The sequence below is a fragment of the Ascaphus truei genome, chromosome 1, assembly GCF_040206685.1.
Source record: "Ascaphus truei isolate aAscTru1 chromosome 1, aAscTru1.hap1, whole genome shotgun sequence".
Lineage (NCBI taxonomy): Eukaryota > Metazoa > Chordata > Amphibia > Anura > Ascaphidae > Ascaphus > Ascaphus truei.
In genome coordinates this window covers 8698413-8715256 of record NC_134483.1, presented here as the reverse complement: position 1 = coordinate 8715256, position 16844 = coordinate 8698413, and the positions used below count along the sequence as shown (strand labels likewise).

The 16844-nt window shown below is 47.8% G+C and overlaps 1 protein-coding gene across 2 annotated transcripts in view; it reads left to right on the top strand.

The window, feature by feature from the left end:
* Nucleotides 1–5736: 5736 nt before the first annotated feature.
* The window catches only part of DNAJB5 (DnaJ heat shock protein family (Hsp40) member B5), a 43934-nt gene continuing 32826 nt past the window's right edge, over nt 5737–16844 (top strand). Inside the window, exon 1 of one of the 2 annotated variants that reach the window (XM_075581040.1) lies at nt 5737–5888. The gene's annotated coding sequence lies outside the window, so the exon portion shown is untranslated. The remainder of the gene's footprint in view (nt 5889–16844) is intronic. The other variant, XM_075580992.1, reaches the window with a different exon arrangement.

Here is a 16844-nt window from a genome sequence, read left to right as displayed (position 1 = left end):
CCCGGCGCCATTGAGGGGAGGGCTCTCGTCCCTGCAGCGTCCGCCACCGCGGGCGCTGCAGTAGCCAGCGGGGACCAGCCCTAATAAAGGTTAAGCCCGGTCACTGGCCCCTGCTCGTCCTTCCGTGGGGCTCCTCTGTCCACCAGACCCCAGAGTTACCCCATTTTTATATGCCTGGTAGCCCATTGCTTACCCTGTAACTGTGAGTCTTTATTCCTGAGTGTATCAACTGTGCTGAAGCGTGAAAATGTGTTTGTGCCCACAGATGTGTTGGCCGTTCCCCCAGATATCGCGGCGCCAGCCCAGCAGGGGATATCCTGCAGCCGGAGAAGTCGTTACGGAGCCCCCGCTGGTAGGGCTGCTCCCATTGGCCCGTTTGTATTTCACTCCAAAGTCATTTTAACTCCCTTCGACCCCACCTCCATCCCTGATTGGCCAATACAGGCGACCCTCGTTTCCCGATTGGTTCCTGTGCAGCATCCGCACTGTGATTGGTCGCCAGCTCATCTACCATGACTTCCTATGGCAGCGGGGAATCTATGTAAGGAGAGCCCGATGAGTGCTCCGGGGCTGATTCTGGTCCTGTCACGGAGGTGAACTAAGCGGGGCGCTCCGAGGCTGTGCTGGAGACACTTGCAAACGAGGCTTGGAGCCTAACTGAGCGGGAGATTTCAAACTGTTTTTGTGCTATGGGACTTTGAATTGCCAGAGAAGCGGAGAGCAGGACTTTGAGCGGGGAGTTTGAAAGTGCTCAACCGCGAAGTGCATGAGAGGCCTGGACGGTCCCTATCCCTATTGGGTGTAGAAGCAACCCCTGGGTAACCCTTCAATATGGTGCCCAGCACCTTGTCAGCTAGGATTTCCCCAATACGCCCGTGTTTTATTTTAGTCAGTATAGCTCTGATCTGTCTTTTGTGTTGTGCTTGCTGGCTCAGGCAGGAATAAATACTTTTTATTGAACTGCTTTATCCTGTCTGGTGCCTTGATCGTGGTGTTAAGTTCTGGTCTTCCGTGACAGACTTTTCTGGTGGCAGCGGTGGGGTCGCCATGCTCAGGGTCAGAATACTCATAGGTATTCCGGACTAAGTGGGGTTTGAACCTCAAGACAGCGAACAAGGCAATCCAGGCATTCCGTTCACAGTCAGAGCTCATCTCACCTCCCCAAGTAAACAACGATTGACCCCAGCTGGATCGTAGCGACCTACTAAAAGGCCTGGCCAAAGGACCAAGTCCGGATCCGCTGTGAGGAGCAGGGATTGGAGACAGAGTCCCAAAGTAAAAAGACATGGTCAAGGACCTCATCCGCCGGATAGTCCCACCACTGGAGGCCCCCACCGATCCTGGAGAAGGGACCAGTGAGAGGTCCCCCCCCCCCCCCAGCTAGGTGATCTGAGTCTTCCTCTTGCAGCTTAGAGATAGTGCTGGCTGATCCCGCTGGCCAGATCACCGCCGCATTGGCTGCTCTCGGGGACGCGGCTGCACCGAAGCTCTGACGGCCCTCCAGTATCTGACCACCCAGGTGACTCCTCATGCCCGGGCAGGTCATGACTGAGCCACTGATTGAGCCACCTGTGCTGAAGCAGGGATATCCTGAAAACCTGGCCTGTTGGTGGCCACCTCTGACATAGTATGATCCAAATGTACCAAACTCCTTATAAATGGTATTGCGAGACAAAAAGTGAAAGATTAGGCTCGTAAATAAAAAGCAGGAGCGCGGTGTACCATTGATTTTGTTCATTCCTGGGGTGTTTTGAATCTAGATTTTAAGACTGCACCCCGGGGCCGTAACAGGCGAGGTCTCAGTTGGGTTTTTCTAAAAAAAAATATTTTAAATTGTTCTGTAACAGACAGTGCTGTTTTTTTCTGGAGAGATATCTCCGCTGTAAGACAAACCGGACATTCACAGGTTCAAATCCCCGCCAGGTTGGATGTGTCTTTCTTCCGTCTGGGGTAGATAAAATGGGTGCTTACTGTTACAGAGTAATAATGACGGCCAATCTTGCATGTGCAATGTGCCTTGGATAAAAGATCTATGAGAGGAACAAAGGGACATGTTTTACTGCACAGAGAGGTTGGTACTGATGCACTGCACGTGTACTGTATAATTGTATACCTGTGCTTATAACAAATCGTGCTCACCCTGTGGTCCCTGATGACGGGATGTGCACTTGGAATTAATTTCAGGGCGTTCAGTATGTTCAGGTCACTGCTGAGGGCTGGTTTGGGACATGCTGCTTTTCCCGATATTCACGTTGAGATATCATTTGTATTTATTCACATACTGTACATAACACGGAATTGGGTCACGAAGCAGTAAAAATCTCTGGGTCAGGCGAAATAGATCAGTGTTCTGCGGTGTGTTAGACTGTCGCATCAGTGTGTAGGTGTGTGTAGTGTGTTATTGTGTAGTGCCGGGGTCTGCAACCTCTCAAGGAAGAAGTGACATTTTATAAAAAATGTCTTTCTCCAAAATATTCCAAGAGCCGCAACACATGCATGAATATTACACCCCCACACACACACGTACTGTACACACACACTAATAGGTATATACTGTATAAGCATTAACATACAGCACATGCATGAATATTACACCCCCATAACCACATACATGTACTGTTCATGCACTAATAGGTATATAATTCTTAGAATGTAAGCTCTTCGGGGGAGAGGGATTTCCTTTCTTATTGTCTGATTTTGCTGCACTTATTGTATTATAATTCCCTGTACTGTATCCTTTGTGAAGCGCCGAGTACACTTTTGGCGCTATATAAAGCCATACAATAAGCATTAACATACAACCCCCCCACACACACACATACATATACTGTACTATACACTGATAGGTATATACTGTATAAGCAGGGGAGTCGGGCCTAACAGGGGATCTCTAGCCTAGTGCAGGTGTCACTGAGACCTACACAACCTACCCTACTGGCGTCCCAGCTCCAACTGGCCTGGTCTCAGGTGCGCCAAATGTATAAATTTCCTACTACGAGGAATACTGGTGCCCTATTGACTCTGTCGCACCATGTGTCTATATCAGCCCCGGTGCACTATGGGGCTTGTAGTTCCCCTGCGGACCTGTAGTGGTAATGGCCGCTGCTCGGTATCTACTGCGCATGCGCCCGTATCTGTGTAATGGCCGCCGCACTCAGGACTCCTCTGCGCATGCGCGACTATTATCAATATGGTGGTGCCCTGCCAAGGGAGCCGCCGGGAACCTCCGGCGATGCAGTCAAAAGCCAGGCTGCCCGCACCGCTCAATAACCTCCCCCGCTCTAGCGGAGGGGGATCCCGTTATATATATATGTCAGACACAGGGCACGCACAAAACAAAAAATAAGGGTAAAGGAAGGGTGCATACTGTCCAAAAAGATTCAGAAAAAGGTAAAAAGGGACAGGCACTCCTATATGCAAAAAAGTGACATTTATTAACTCAACGTTTTGGTCCCAACTGGGACAATCTCAAGAGCAAATAAACAAATAACAATCAAACCCAGATATACACTACACCACACCCAGTGTGAAAACAATTGCAGCCAAAAACCTAAGTGACACCCGAAGTGATGTCACAGGAGTGACAGAGCAGAGAGGAGGAGCCTAAGGGTTCAAAGTGTTAAGTGGAGGGAATCCTAAGCCAGGTAAGCTCTGCTGTTAGTAGTACACCATAGAAGTTGGTGAACACATCAGACACACTTAATAAGGGAACAATGTGTCACAAATATATCATCTAGTGTAGTGATAATTGTCTACACTACAACCACAGAGGATCATAAGTGCAACTATAACGTAAACATAAGCGCTAGATGGGGCAGGGGATCAGAACCGTGGCAGGGGGGGGGGAGGGGCATCAATAGTGGCAGAGCAACCACAGGTCATAAACAAAGTCAAAATATGCAGCACATATAAGCTGATAATAAATCTGTCCTCGTTATAGAAGTCTGTGAGATACATACATACAGTATATACCGGGAGGTAACCCGCAGCTTTCTATGACCCCGCTGAAACATTTGTAGGGGGGGGGGGGGGTTTGGTACCAGTTACCGGCATAAAAACCAGAAAAATCTCCGTGCTCGGGAGGACAGCAATATAAAAGGAATAATATTTATAGGGGGAGGGAGGTTGCTGCCTTAGTGTTAGTTGTGTCCCTTAGGCCTTGCCCCCGCTGCATGCTACAGCTCACCAGAGCCCTCCCCGCAACGGCGCCGGGCCCGCTGCGAGGGGGGGCCGCAGGAACTCGCGTCGAGCGGCTAGGCACGCCCCCCGGCGGTTCAGCCAATGAGGGCGAACCTGCCAGGTGACGTCATGGCCACGCCCCCGTCACTCCTCCGGCACGCCCCCCCCCGGTCTCTGCTCCTGCAGTGAGCTGCAGACCGGGGAATCGCCGGAACGCGCAGCCAAAAGCGCGGGCGCGCATTAGAGCGCCGTGACCGGGGCCTTAGCCTTATGTTGCCTTAAAGCTGCAGACCAAGCAATATCCTCCTACATGTGGATTTTTGTTTTTAATAAATCAGTTCTGTACTGAGAAAATAATTGTTGCATTTTTTTAAAAAAAAACAACTCTGCATGACATGTTTAATGTATTGTAATGTAACAAGCATTTTTTATTTCTATAGCAACCATTTACAAAGTCACATCTCCTTCCTCTTCTGAAACAGCACACCCCTTTTTGAGCCCTGCCCTCTCTAGCAGTGCCCCAATTGTATCTAGTGACTGCCTGGTCACATGATCTTCCCCACAGAACTTTGCATCTTTGGTCCTCTTCTGCTGCACTGACAGCCATTTAGTGAATCCCCGAGCCGAATCTTCGCCGATCGATCACAGGAGAACGGATCGATCAGCAACTTAGCTAATTATTTATCATTGTGTGGATTGTACTGATGCACATATTAACGGGGGAATTTAAAAAAAACAAACATTTTTTAAAACCCGGCAGCTTGGCCCGCTGCTGTAATACAAAGGCCCGCCGCGTTATCATCAGCGTCCCGCGTTATCATCAGCGTCCCGCGCAGATCAAACCCGGGAGAAAGAACCCATCCCAGGAAGAGCAAAATAACATTAACCCCTCTGCTGAGACCGAGGAGCTCGCGATCGAAGGCCCGGCGCCCGAACAAATGTGCGCCGAATCCCATGCTGGGTCATATACCGGCCTCTCCCTCTTCAAAGGCCAACATTCCCACCTATATTCTTCCCTAACTGGCAGTGAGCGCCCTGTGACCCCAGCTCTTGGGGTCCTGATGCTATTTATGGGTGATTTCGTGGTGGAGAGGGTAACAAGTTGATGATGGCGTCATCAGCGTGATGTCATAGCCCTCTACCCGCAGCTCTAACTGAGAGTGGCGAGGAGGATGTTATTCCGCGGCGGGCGACGTCACGGGAAGTGGGCGGAGTCTGCATGCCCAAGTCTGTCTCGCGCTATCCGGTGACGGCAGCACGATTCCAGAACGTTCTCCACAGGGATTCCATTCCCAAAACCCCGCCCTCTCTCCCCCTGCGCGGTCGGCCCTATAAGGGGGCAGGGCGGGCTGTCTGTCAGACGCGCCGCAGCCAATAGAAAAAGCGACAGGGCAGGGCCAAGGGGGGGGTGGAGCCAATAAATGAACCAATAGGTACGCAGAGAGATATTTTGGCCAATCAGGAGCGAGTAATGAAGGGGGGGGAAAAGTAACTGCTAAAGTACCACCCACCGAGAGGGGGGAGGTGAACACGCGCTGGCGTGCGGCCAATGGGAAGCACGATAGACGAGAATGGGCGGAGTTGGGGGAGGCTGGCATAGAGCGGCTGCGTGGGCGGGATCCCCGTGACGTCACGGGCGGCTAGGAGCCGGCTCCCGCTCTGCGCTCTCCTTCACTTTGGTGCTGAAGAGGAAAGAGGGAGGCAGACTGGTAAGGAGAGCGGCGTGCAGCCGGGTGCCGCGCATGCGCGGTCATGTGTTTCGCTGTGACAGCTGCTGGTTCTGCTACTGCGGGGTGCGCACGCGCCTCCTGCTCCCCGGCGCAAGACGATTTTCCCCAGTGTCCTCGCGCCCGCTGCTCTCTCCCCGGGCGGCCGTGTCCTCGCGCCGCGACCGTTACAGCCGTTAGAGAAAGGGCGGGAAATCGTCGTCGGCGGCTCGTGATCCCGCAGTTATCTCCCATGGGGGGGCGTGTCGCCCGGTTATGTGGATACCCTGCCCGCCCTCACCCGCCTCCATCATTTCTTATTCATTCTTTCCATTCGTTGCTTGTGTATGTTGTCCTGACTTGTTTTTGTATTGGGGAGGTAATATATGTGTAATAGGGTAATGGGGAGGATATACATAGGGGGGAGAGTTAGTGGTTAGCTATGGGGGGTGAGTGGTTGGATGGGGGGGAATGAGTGGTTGGATGGGGGGGGGGGATGAGTGGTTGGATGGGGGGGGGGAATGAGTGGTTGGATGGGGGGGGGAATGAGTGGTTGGATGGGGGGGGGGTGAGTGGTTGGATGGGGGGGGAATGAGTGGTTGGATGGGGGGGGAATGAGTGGTTGGATGGGGGGGGAATGAGTGGTTGGATGGGGGGGAATGAGTGGTTGGATGGGGGGGAATGAGTGGTTGGATGGGGGGGAATGAGTGGTTGGATGGGGGGGGAATGAGTGGTTGGATGGGGGGGGGAATGAGTGGTTGGATGGGGGGAATGAGTGGTTGGATGGGGGGGAATAAGTGGTTGGATGGGGGGGAATGAGTGGTTGGATGGGGGGGGAATGAGTGGTTGGATGGGGGGGGAATGAGTGGTTGGATGGGGGGGGGAATGAGTGGTTGGATGGGGGGAGTGAGTGGATGGTTGGATGGGGGGAGTGAGTGGATGGCTGGATGGGGGGTGTGAGTGGGTGGCTGGATGGGGGTGAGTGAGTGGCTGGGTGGGGAGAGTGAGGGGTTGGGGGGGTGAGGGTTTGACTGGATATGGGGGAGGTGATGGGTTGGCTGGATATGGGGGGTGTGAGGGGTTGGTTGGATGGGGTGAGGGTTTGACTGGATATGGGGGGGTGATGGGTTGGCTGGATATGGGGGGGTGGGGTGAGGGGTTGGCTGGATATGGGGGGGGGTGGGGGTGAGGGGTTGGCTGGATGTGGGGGGTGTAAGACGTGATACGGAGGCTCAGGTTGTATGTCAAAGATGTGACAGGAGAGAAGCTGTATAATGGGGTCTCTGAAAAATGGGTTAAAACTCAAGTGGGGTAACTTATCACGGAGGGAGTAATTGATGTGCTCAAATGAGGCTATTAATCTGTAATTGGGGCAAGTGAAAAGGGGTATCATTGGGTGGATAACTTGATTGAAAGGGGGTTACAACGATGTAATGGGGTTAATGCATATATGATGGCAGTATAGCTTGGTGGGGACAATAGTGCTGGGTGACGGGGTTATGAGGGTACTAGTCACTAGTCCATTAATGCAGAGGCCTCTGGCAGTGAAGGGGTTAACGGGCATCGCAACCTAGAAAGTATTTGACCCTTTATGGTGACTAGTGCCGTATCCTGAAGGGACTGCGTCTATCCCTCCCTGACCTTCCTTTACCACGGCGGCGGTGCCGCTGGGGTATTAGGCAAGATTTGCCAACCCCTGTGTTGAGGTTTGGTTGGGTTAACGTTTTTGTTACATACTCTAGGATTTAAAAAAAAAATGGAGATGCTTCAGGTGTCGGCGATAACGCTCTCTGCCCTTAAATATGGGTCATTTGGTGGCAAAACATTTATTTTGTGTGTATACTTATTTATAAAAAAAAATATTGTGTGTGTGTGTATACAACACACACACACACACACTTTTATTGTATTTGGAAAATGGGATTTTATTATTTTGTATTGTAATAACAAGCAATGGTTAAAAATAATAATGTGAGCCCAATAGCTGCCGCCGGAGCAGTCGGTGACCGTGCTCCTGTCCCCGCTGGTAATGGTTTTTTACATTGACGCGAGGTAATGCTGCTGCAGGCTTTTTAGTCCCGGAGACGCTTCTCTCTCCGCGGCAGTAATGTCCTCACCACAGAGTTCACACCTCGCAATGTGATTGGGCTTTAAAAAGCCGGCATCGGCTTCATTAAGAAATCTAGGATAGTAACGCGCGCTGCCATGTTACCGATCAGGCAGAAATCACCCACTTCTCTCGCTGGCTGATCATCAGAAGACCTTTAATTGGGGTGGGGGGATCCCCATAATCCCCCAGCCACCCGCCTGACCGATGTATGTTAATAGAGAGAGGGACAAAGCAAAGACACTGCCTGAGAGAGAGGGGATAATGAGAAGGATTGTAGAGATGGTAATGTTTGTGTGAGGGTGGGTGTTCAGGTAACCCTTTCAGTGACTGAGAGTAATGTAGTTTGTTTCACAATGTGCACGACAGTAGAAACTGGTATTTCTTGTGGCTGAGATATAAAGTGTCCTGTGCCACCCTCGCACTCCAGTCTTATGTATGAAGGTTTCAGAGAAGACAATGTTTGGGAGGTGCCAATGAAGACGAGTGGTTTAGCAGTTGGGAAAGATGAGCAGGAAGTTAGTGTCCTTTCCAGGCCTGACAGCTGAGCCAGACTTGTTGTCAAGGGATGGACTGTTTGTGTAGGGGAGTGTGCCGGGATTCATCCCTTTTGGATGGGTTAACTCCATAATGTTGGAATGCAAAGGGGGAGGGAGCATGCCTTTCTGGCCAAGCATTGCTGCCTAGTCAGGTGGCTCAAAATCAATGGAAAAGAGGTTATTCACATGGTAACAAATGGTCATTACAAAAAAGAACGGGCTCTGACTTCCGGTCCAAGTTGTCTGCTGTCCAGCTGGAACACAGGTGGTGCTCGGTGGTAATTCTGGTGTTCGATGTATCTGCCAGAGCAATCCAGATTGTAGGTGGCATGTGGCACCCACAAAGGCCAATTTGGTCTGGCACTGATTGTGCCTTTCATGAGTTGTGCTGGAAACGTTCCTGTGTTTGTGAGTGTCATTTGCTGGCACGTTAGTGTAATTAATTCCCAGAATGAATGCATGGAGTACTCTTGTACAGTTATACAGAAGAAAGCAGACCAGGAATATTTGTGAATTAAAAAAACTAGGTAATGATTTTGGATCCCTATTTCTACTTGGTTACTGTTCTCTGTCCTATTTCTAATGTTCGAGTTTCCTTGAACATTGTGCCTCCCCGTTATACATCTTCATTTACACACTTCAAATAGCATAGCTTGCTCTGTAACAACTGTAGATGGGTTTCTTGTGTAAGCTAAACTTTGATTCATTTAAAATATTATCTTTAGCACTACCACCACATATTGCTCTACCTTTGTTTCACACACTAAAACCACGTGATAATTAATATTCCCATTGGCAATAGGAATATTTGGATCACATGGCACCCCACTTGCGAAACACTAGTTTACTTTTAATATACATTTTCGGTTGTGACAGTATAATGAAGTTTACAGTACTCTAAGCCATGCATGGCACAATTGTGTTACTATTTGTAGAACTGCTGTAGGCTAAGATGGCAATATCACCACAGCTATGCACTCCTTGGGGAATGACTCACTAAATGCCGATGTGGGGTATCGCACCGATCCGGTGTTTACTGTCATTCAAGTCAAAAGCCGTTTAAGCCGCAGAACAGGCTGCCTTGCTTTTTAAAAATGTGTTTCTTTTTTTAAATTCCAGATTTGAAGCAGGGGGTCTCTGGAGACCTGCTTCAGAGATACCTCCATAGGGGGTGTCCCTGTGACGTTTAAATGTCCTGTTCACGCTGGCCAGTATGAAGCTGCAACAGATGACATCACGGCTTCCTGTTTGTCCGCGGGACACTTAAAGCCTCCATTATGTTAGTCACACAGTTTATTATCAGTTCATCTATCGCAGTTTATCTGGCTGAAAACATACCAGCACCCCCTACGGAGGTGTCATTGGAAGCAGGGGGTCCCAGGAACTGAAATTAACACAGTTTAGCTCTGGAGACCCCCTGCTTCAAACCTGTAATTAACGCAATGCAGCCTGTTCTGCTGCTTTAACGCCTGATCAGGGTACTATACTGTGCTTTGCCACTTTGTGAGCCCCCCCCCTGGTTTCCACAAAGTGCTGTAAGCAGCCAGTCACAACAGTCTTCAGGTGGGACACAAAATTGAGCCTTACGGGTAACTGACATGATATAACAGGAAACTGATAATGTGTTATGGGGTAAAATTGTTAAGGCCAACTGACATGGACAGTTTTATACTATGTGATTAACGCGTGTGTTTGTTAGGACACTTGTGGTGAGACAAAACTGGGGAATGTGGATTGCTATTTTGTAATGGGGAATGTGCGATCAGTAAGGCATTGACCAACTAGCTGAGGAGAGGTCCCCTTGCAATGTTGGCTGGTTAATATGGGCCTTTGGTTCTGGAGATGTGTTTAGGTGGTTCTTCAATAAATACAGCCATGTGCTGCTACCAATTTACATGATTAAACCGGACTACTCAGAAATCTGAGTAACCTTCACGGCAACTTTAAATTCTCTGCCACAATGTTGTCTTGTGTTCCCATGTCCGGTTATAGAATGAAAGTATAAAATATTCTGGTAAAACTCCCAAGTCCCCTTATTTATTAATCAGCCGCTCAACACATTGTAATATTTGCATTAGTGTTGATACCCTTTCAATCGTAGACAGGCAGAATAGCAAATCAAAGGATGACTAATACCCCCTCATTAGGTATACCGAGATAATGTCATACTTTTCCTTGTAACAGTTGGACTGATGTCCTTGCTCTTCCTGTTTCTCCTTTTTGAGACCCCTTCAGAGCTTCTCACATTAAATTAGCTTCTTGGATTTAAAAATGTTTAGATTGTTTTCATTAGCATTGTAAACCACGTGAATAAGAAACACAAGTTTAGTCTGTGAGGTGCCCATCTGATCAGATACAGTGATAGCACAGAATGAGCAAAGTGATATCTGTATAAATTGTCTCATGGCTTTAAAGGTCAAATGTGGAAGGGCTAGTGGAAAAATAGTCTACCCGATGATCCCTGAGGTGTCTATAGATAGGACTTGAAGGTCAGGAAGGTTTGCGTGCGGGGAATGGAAAGGTAAGAGGGGGGAAATGCTCTGAGCAAGGTGAAAGAAACCAACATGCTAATATTGGGATGTGGTGCTCAAGAAGATCTAGGACAGGACTGCATCCCTCCCTGGAAATAAAGAGCCTAGTTGTATACATGAGGCAATTTTAAGGGCAATTGGGAACTGTTGTCCTGGTGATTAACAATAAAAACTCTGCTAGTCTGGATAAAACATATACATTATGTTCAACAACTGTTTGCCTAATCATCAGTAATATAATTGTCAAACATAAGGGGAAAAGGAATGTAATAGAAGAGGTAGATTAGAGCATTTATGTGTATGATTTCTTAAGTCACGAATCACAGCTGCACAGCTGATTCAAGCTTCTAATAATAGTTGTTCTTAGATAGATCAGTGCTGGCATCCTCTGTGACAAGTACATCCAGCTATTCATTGCATGTAAACCCAGTGGATGTGATATAAGCACTGAGGGTTGCAACCATTTCAAAAGAAATGTCCTTGCACCCTCCCTCTTTTTCACTGGAATTAAAGCTTCAGATTCTATGAATAGTTGCCCAAAATGAATAATAGAAAGTTACATACAGACTTTTCTTGAGCCAATTACATATAGAGCAGGAGGCTTCCCAGCTGGGTGACAAATGGTATGAAATTCCTGGAATTGCCTAAGACATTGTATTCGTTCCCTTGCCAGCAGTGGGTGGGGGCTGGAGTTGGGTTCTATAATTCTGACTACTGTAAGACACACATTCTTGTGTTCGGCAATTTTGCAGTTTAATGAATACCTCTCAATGTCTCTGATATGAGGCTGATGCCCAAAGAACTGAAAGTGCTCTCGCTGTGAGTTTAAACAAGACTCTTCAGCCACCCACACAGTTGACTGCTACTAGCACACAATGTTTTCAGCACAAGGACACGGAGATAATGAGACTTCTCTAGGATCACATGGAGCTGACACTCATGTTTAACGGTGTAGTCCCCCTCTAGTTTTAAACAGTGAGGTTTTCCCACGGGCATCTCTAGAAGGTTCCGTGCAGTTTTCAGGTCATTTTAAAATTGTACCAAATACAGAAGGATTTAGGCTACAATGCATCTGATCTCAGCCACGCTATTAGAGAGGGTTGGGGTTCCTTACAATGCATCTGATATCAGACGCGCTATTAGAGAGGGTTGGGGTTTCTTACAATGCATCTGATCTCAGCCACGCTATTAGAGAGGGTTGGGGTTCCTTACAATGCATCTGATCTCAGACGCGCTATTAGAGAGGATTAGGGTGTCACGGGAGACCAGGTTTATTAACACCTTTTTATATCGGGATCATTGATTGAGCAAAGCAAGGAGGTAAAATAAATTGTAATTTATTTCAGGAAAAGACATACACACAATGTAACACAATTTACAGGGTTAACACACTTACTGGGAACGGGGCTAACGAATAAATCTATCCTCTAAACGAAATTCACAAAAATGGCCTCTGTAGGAGCCCTTTTCCTTGACCGGTAGGTACTCACGAAAGTCCTGGAACTGATTTCGGCATGCAATGCCAGACGCGACCGCTACTGTACGTTCTCAAAAGCAAGACTTAGAAACTGAGGTGAAAATCTTTGAAGCCTGTTCGCATCTATTCAGTACAGAACATTTTTGAATTTGCCGCTGTTGGTTTGGCTCTTAGAATCTGTGCCCCTGATTGGCTGCAAGTCCCCTTATGTGTTTCAGTGTCTCTTTCACTAACATCTACAGCTTATCAGAGCGTGGGAATGTCCCTGCCAGCCAATCACCGATTTGCCGGTATTGTAAAGCCGGGCGGGCACCTTTTCTCAGGTTGTAAAGGTGCATGCGCCAACCTGGCACCTCTGCCTCTTTGCATACTGAGCCCACCCGCTGTCCAGGCTCCACAGAGTCTGGGTTCTGGCAAATGGTGGCCGGATAGCCCTGTGTTAGCCCAGGATGTGGGTACTCAAGCAGAACTGCAGGACCCCTCCTGTTCTAACACCTTGGCATCCATGAGGCTTTAAAGTCCTGACTTCTCACAGACCCATAGGCACCAAGCTTGGTAGCCATCTGGGCTGCTTGGAATTCATGACTTGGAAATCCCACAGGTTACTAGTACATATACCTATTAAATATAATCCTTTAATAAAATATACTGTGTCCTGTCTTATGTGTGGTAAAATATATAAATACCTGTTCTGGTGTCAGGGATAGTGAGTGTACATATTACCTACATTCACTAGCCTCATACTTTCACACTTTAGAAAAATAACTTTTAAAACTTTTACAGACACGACCCACTCTCAGCTTTATCACTGAGCTGGTGTGCACCCTGAACCCCTATACTAGGTGCAGGGTATCTGGGTAACACTCTTTTTACTCAGAACTCCTCTGTCTACTAGGGACCCCATGGGTGATCGCAGGTATACATTAACCCCTTCATTCCCATTTACCTTGTATGGAAGATGCTGCAGCAGGAATCCTGGCGGTGAGTCGTAATAGCGTTTTCAGAGTCAGTTTGCCCGGAGAAATGTGCATGGCTGGATCCGAGAATCTCACTCGATTCCCGGATCCAATTCCTGGGGTATCTCATAACTCTGGAACCCTGATACATAGCCACATTCTGTAAAGACTTTCTCCAGCAAACCCACTCTGAACCTTACAGCCTAGAAATCTCCCAGTCCCCGCATTCCAGGAAAGGCAAAACACACAAGTTGCACACAGTCACAGTAATGGATTTATGACCTCTGGGTCCAAGAGCTGAAACTCGGGGCCCTCAACACACGGATCAGGGGTAACCAAGTGGGCTGAACCTTTATTAGTGAGCCTGGTTAACCCCTTCATCGTTACATGGGGTTCCTTACAATGCATCTGATCTCAGACGCGCTATTAGAGAGGGTTGGGGTTCCGCAGAATTTCACTATAGGTTAGGGTTTCTTAACCAAAACAATGTTGGAAGCCACTGTCCTGAGCTATAGCACTGCATAGATAACTTACATTGTCCTGTTGTTTAGCAAGTTTTACAATTGCTCCCTGTTCCTGATTCCCGTCTTAGATGTAATGAGGGCCGTATTTTCTGAACTTGGGAAGCAAAAAGCATAATTATGTATAGAGTGTGTTCCTTATTTTACACTTTGAGTATAGATTATAATTGAGCTTTAAAAGTGTAGACCCAAAGTAGTTTAAAATTAGAGTGGTGCTATGTATGCTCACTGTGGAGCTTAATAAAGTTTTTTGAATTTTCCAAGCGTTGGTTGTGTGGAGTGCTGTGACCGCGGTTTCCAGATCCTCCCTCTAGTTTAAAATAAGTGTTACAAAAGACATAGAAAATACATCCTTTCCACGCTCCCTTAGTATTACGGTATGTTTTGTCTGCCTGTGATGATTAAGGTCTTTTATGCATTTGGGGAGACGGGCAGCTGCTTTTTGGGAGGTTATATTTTCCTCTTAAGTGACTTATTTGCCTGTAAATGAGGCCGTATAACAACTCAAAGCTTTAGAATCTATAATTTACTTATTGAGCATGTAAAAGAAATGTTGCCAAACGTGCCTGTGCAGCTATACACATCCAGCTTGTTTAATCCAAGTTATTTCTGCTTTGCGCAGTGTAGCAGTGTTAAAACAGACAGGTACGTTTTATATGGAGGGTTTAAAGCGGCAAACCCCTCTTTATTTGCTCTACATATTTCCCAGTGTAGGATTGCAGCCGATTTACAACCTATAAGTCTCGCAGTTCTGGAGACCTGTTTAAGAAAATGACTTTGCTTTCATTCGATGTGGCTCCTGCACAAGTTCCTACCGGTCAGCCAATACACACATGAATGTGCACTCACAGGTTTTCTGCAAAAGGTAAGTGATTCATTGTTCACAGATCAGAGCGATCTCTCTGAACAACAAATCTCTTCCCTTTCTGAAGAAGCCCTGTGAGTGCACAGTTCTTCTACCATATATCCATATTTACTGTCCAACTTTGCGCACAGAGGCAGCAGATTGAGGTTTTTGTGGGTGTCCTTTTTAAAACACACATGAGAAAACGTCAATCTCCGGTCGCAATCCCCTAACGCCATAAGGCTCCTAAGGCCGAGTCCATAGAAGGACAGGCCGCGCTGAGCCGTGCGGACGCTCAGCGCTGAGCCCCTGCATCCTCAATGAGGATGCCTTGAGAGGGGGCTCATGCGAGCGTGCGGAGGCGCTGGAATTTTCAGCCGACAGCCAAGCTGTGTTTCAGCGCGCTGTCGGCTGAAAACATCCAATCAGCCTGAAGCAGCGTCAACGTCACGGCGCCATGACGTTGACGTCAGTGCGTCGCGGGCGATTGGCCCAGCGACGTCACTGCCCCGCCTCCAACCACCTCCCCCCCGGCTCCCTTCACGCTCGTCTGCAAGTCCGTGGAATCGCGCAGATTTCAGCAGGCGAGCCTCAGCGTCAGCGCGGCTCGGAACTCCTCACCCCTCTATGGCCCCAGCCTAAGGTGCCACTTAATTATGTTGTCTCAACATAATGTGGCACTCAAGGGGTTAAACCTGTTTGATGCCCGGAATTGCCATAGAACTCACAAGATAGTGAGCCCATCCAATCGCGTGGGCAGCAATCACTTGACTGGCATGTCACTTGATACTGCGATGAACGCTACCCAAGAAAACGAGCAAAAATGGCTCTCAGGGAACGCTATTTAAATGTGGGTTTGGTTCTATGTTTTTCCATAGCAATTTTGCTTGAGAAATCCCATTATTAGTGCGGGAATATATGTAGTAATTTTGACTTTGCTTTTCTACATTTAGACCATGAACTGACATTGTAGTGAGCCAAAGGTGTCGTCAAACTTCAGATTCACATTCCTGGGCTGTACGGTGCATTCTGGCATAACTGCACCACTTTGCAAATATCGACCGTAATCTCTCCCGTCTGAAATGTCTTCTAGATCAGATTGTGTATGAGACCCGTACAGTCACACTCAGCAGAAGTGGAATTGCAATGAAGTCAAAACAGCATTCATCCGTGTAAAATCATTCCTACTCATACGTGACTGAAATGATTATGCTGAAATGATTCCCCCTTAGTAACGATTAGAGTAAAATGATAGGTGTGAAGATGCATGTGGGAGCAAAATAAACACCCGCCAACACTGCTCCTGTTAAAGCAGCGGAGTACCACGGCATACATTGACAACTTGTTGCATCCAACGATCTGCACCTGATAGCAGTTTGCCTTTCCCCCCCTCCCATAAAAAGGGTGCTTTGCAGGACAGAACATCGGCTTTTCCTGACACAATAAAACCCCTGTGTGCTGAGCTTGTTAGTTCCATTTAGTTTGGTAGCCTCTTGTTTGTACACCATGTGCTGCCTGCACAAATTGGTTTCTTCTGGATAAAGTAGAACGTTCCTGATCAGTCTCTGGTCCACAGACCTTGAAATCTAGTTTTTCCTGGATGAATGGAATGGCGTTTTCTGGAAAGGTGCAAATGTCCCGTAACGAGGGTGAGGCCAGAATGAAATGTTTTAGTACTTGCAATAACACTGCCCCCGAACACAAATTACAATGCGTCAGTCACAGGACCTTCTCCTGTTTGGTGTCACGTCGCTTCCTTGTGCGGGAGAAGATTTTAGTTGCATTCATTTGAACAGAAATGTGTTCCTGTTCAGTACAGGGAAGCAGCTTCCGAGCATATTGAATATGAGCCAATGTTGCACTATTAAAGATGGTGGTATGCTGGGAAAGAGGGAGCCAACCGGTACCAACAACGAAGTTCCTAGCTTACTGGGGGACACCATGTTCTAATACTGTGAGGAACATTCATTATAATCAACATTCT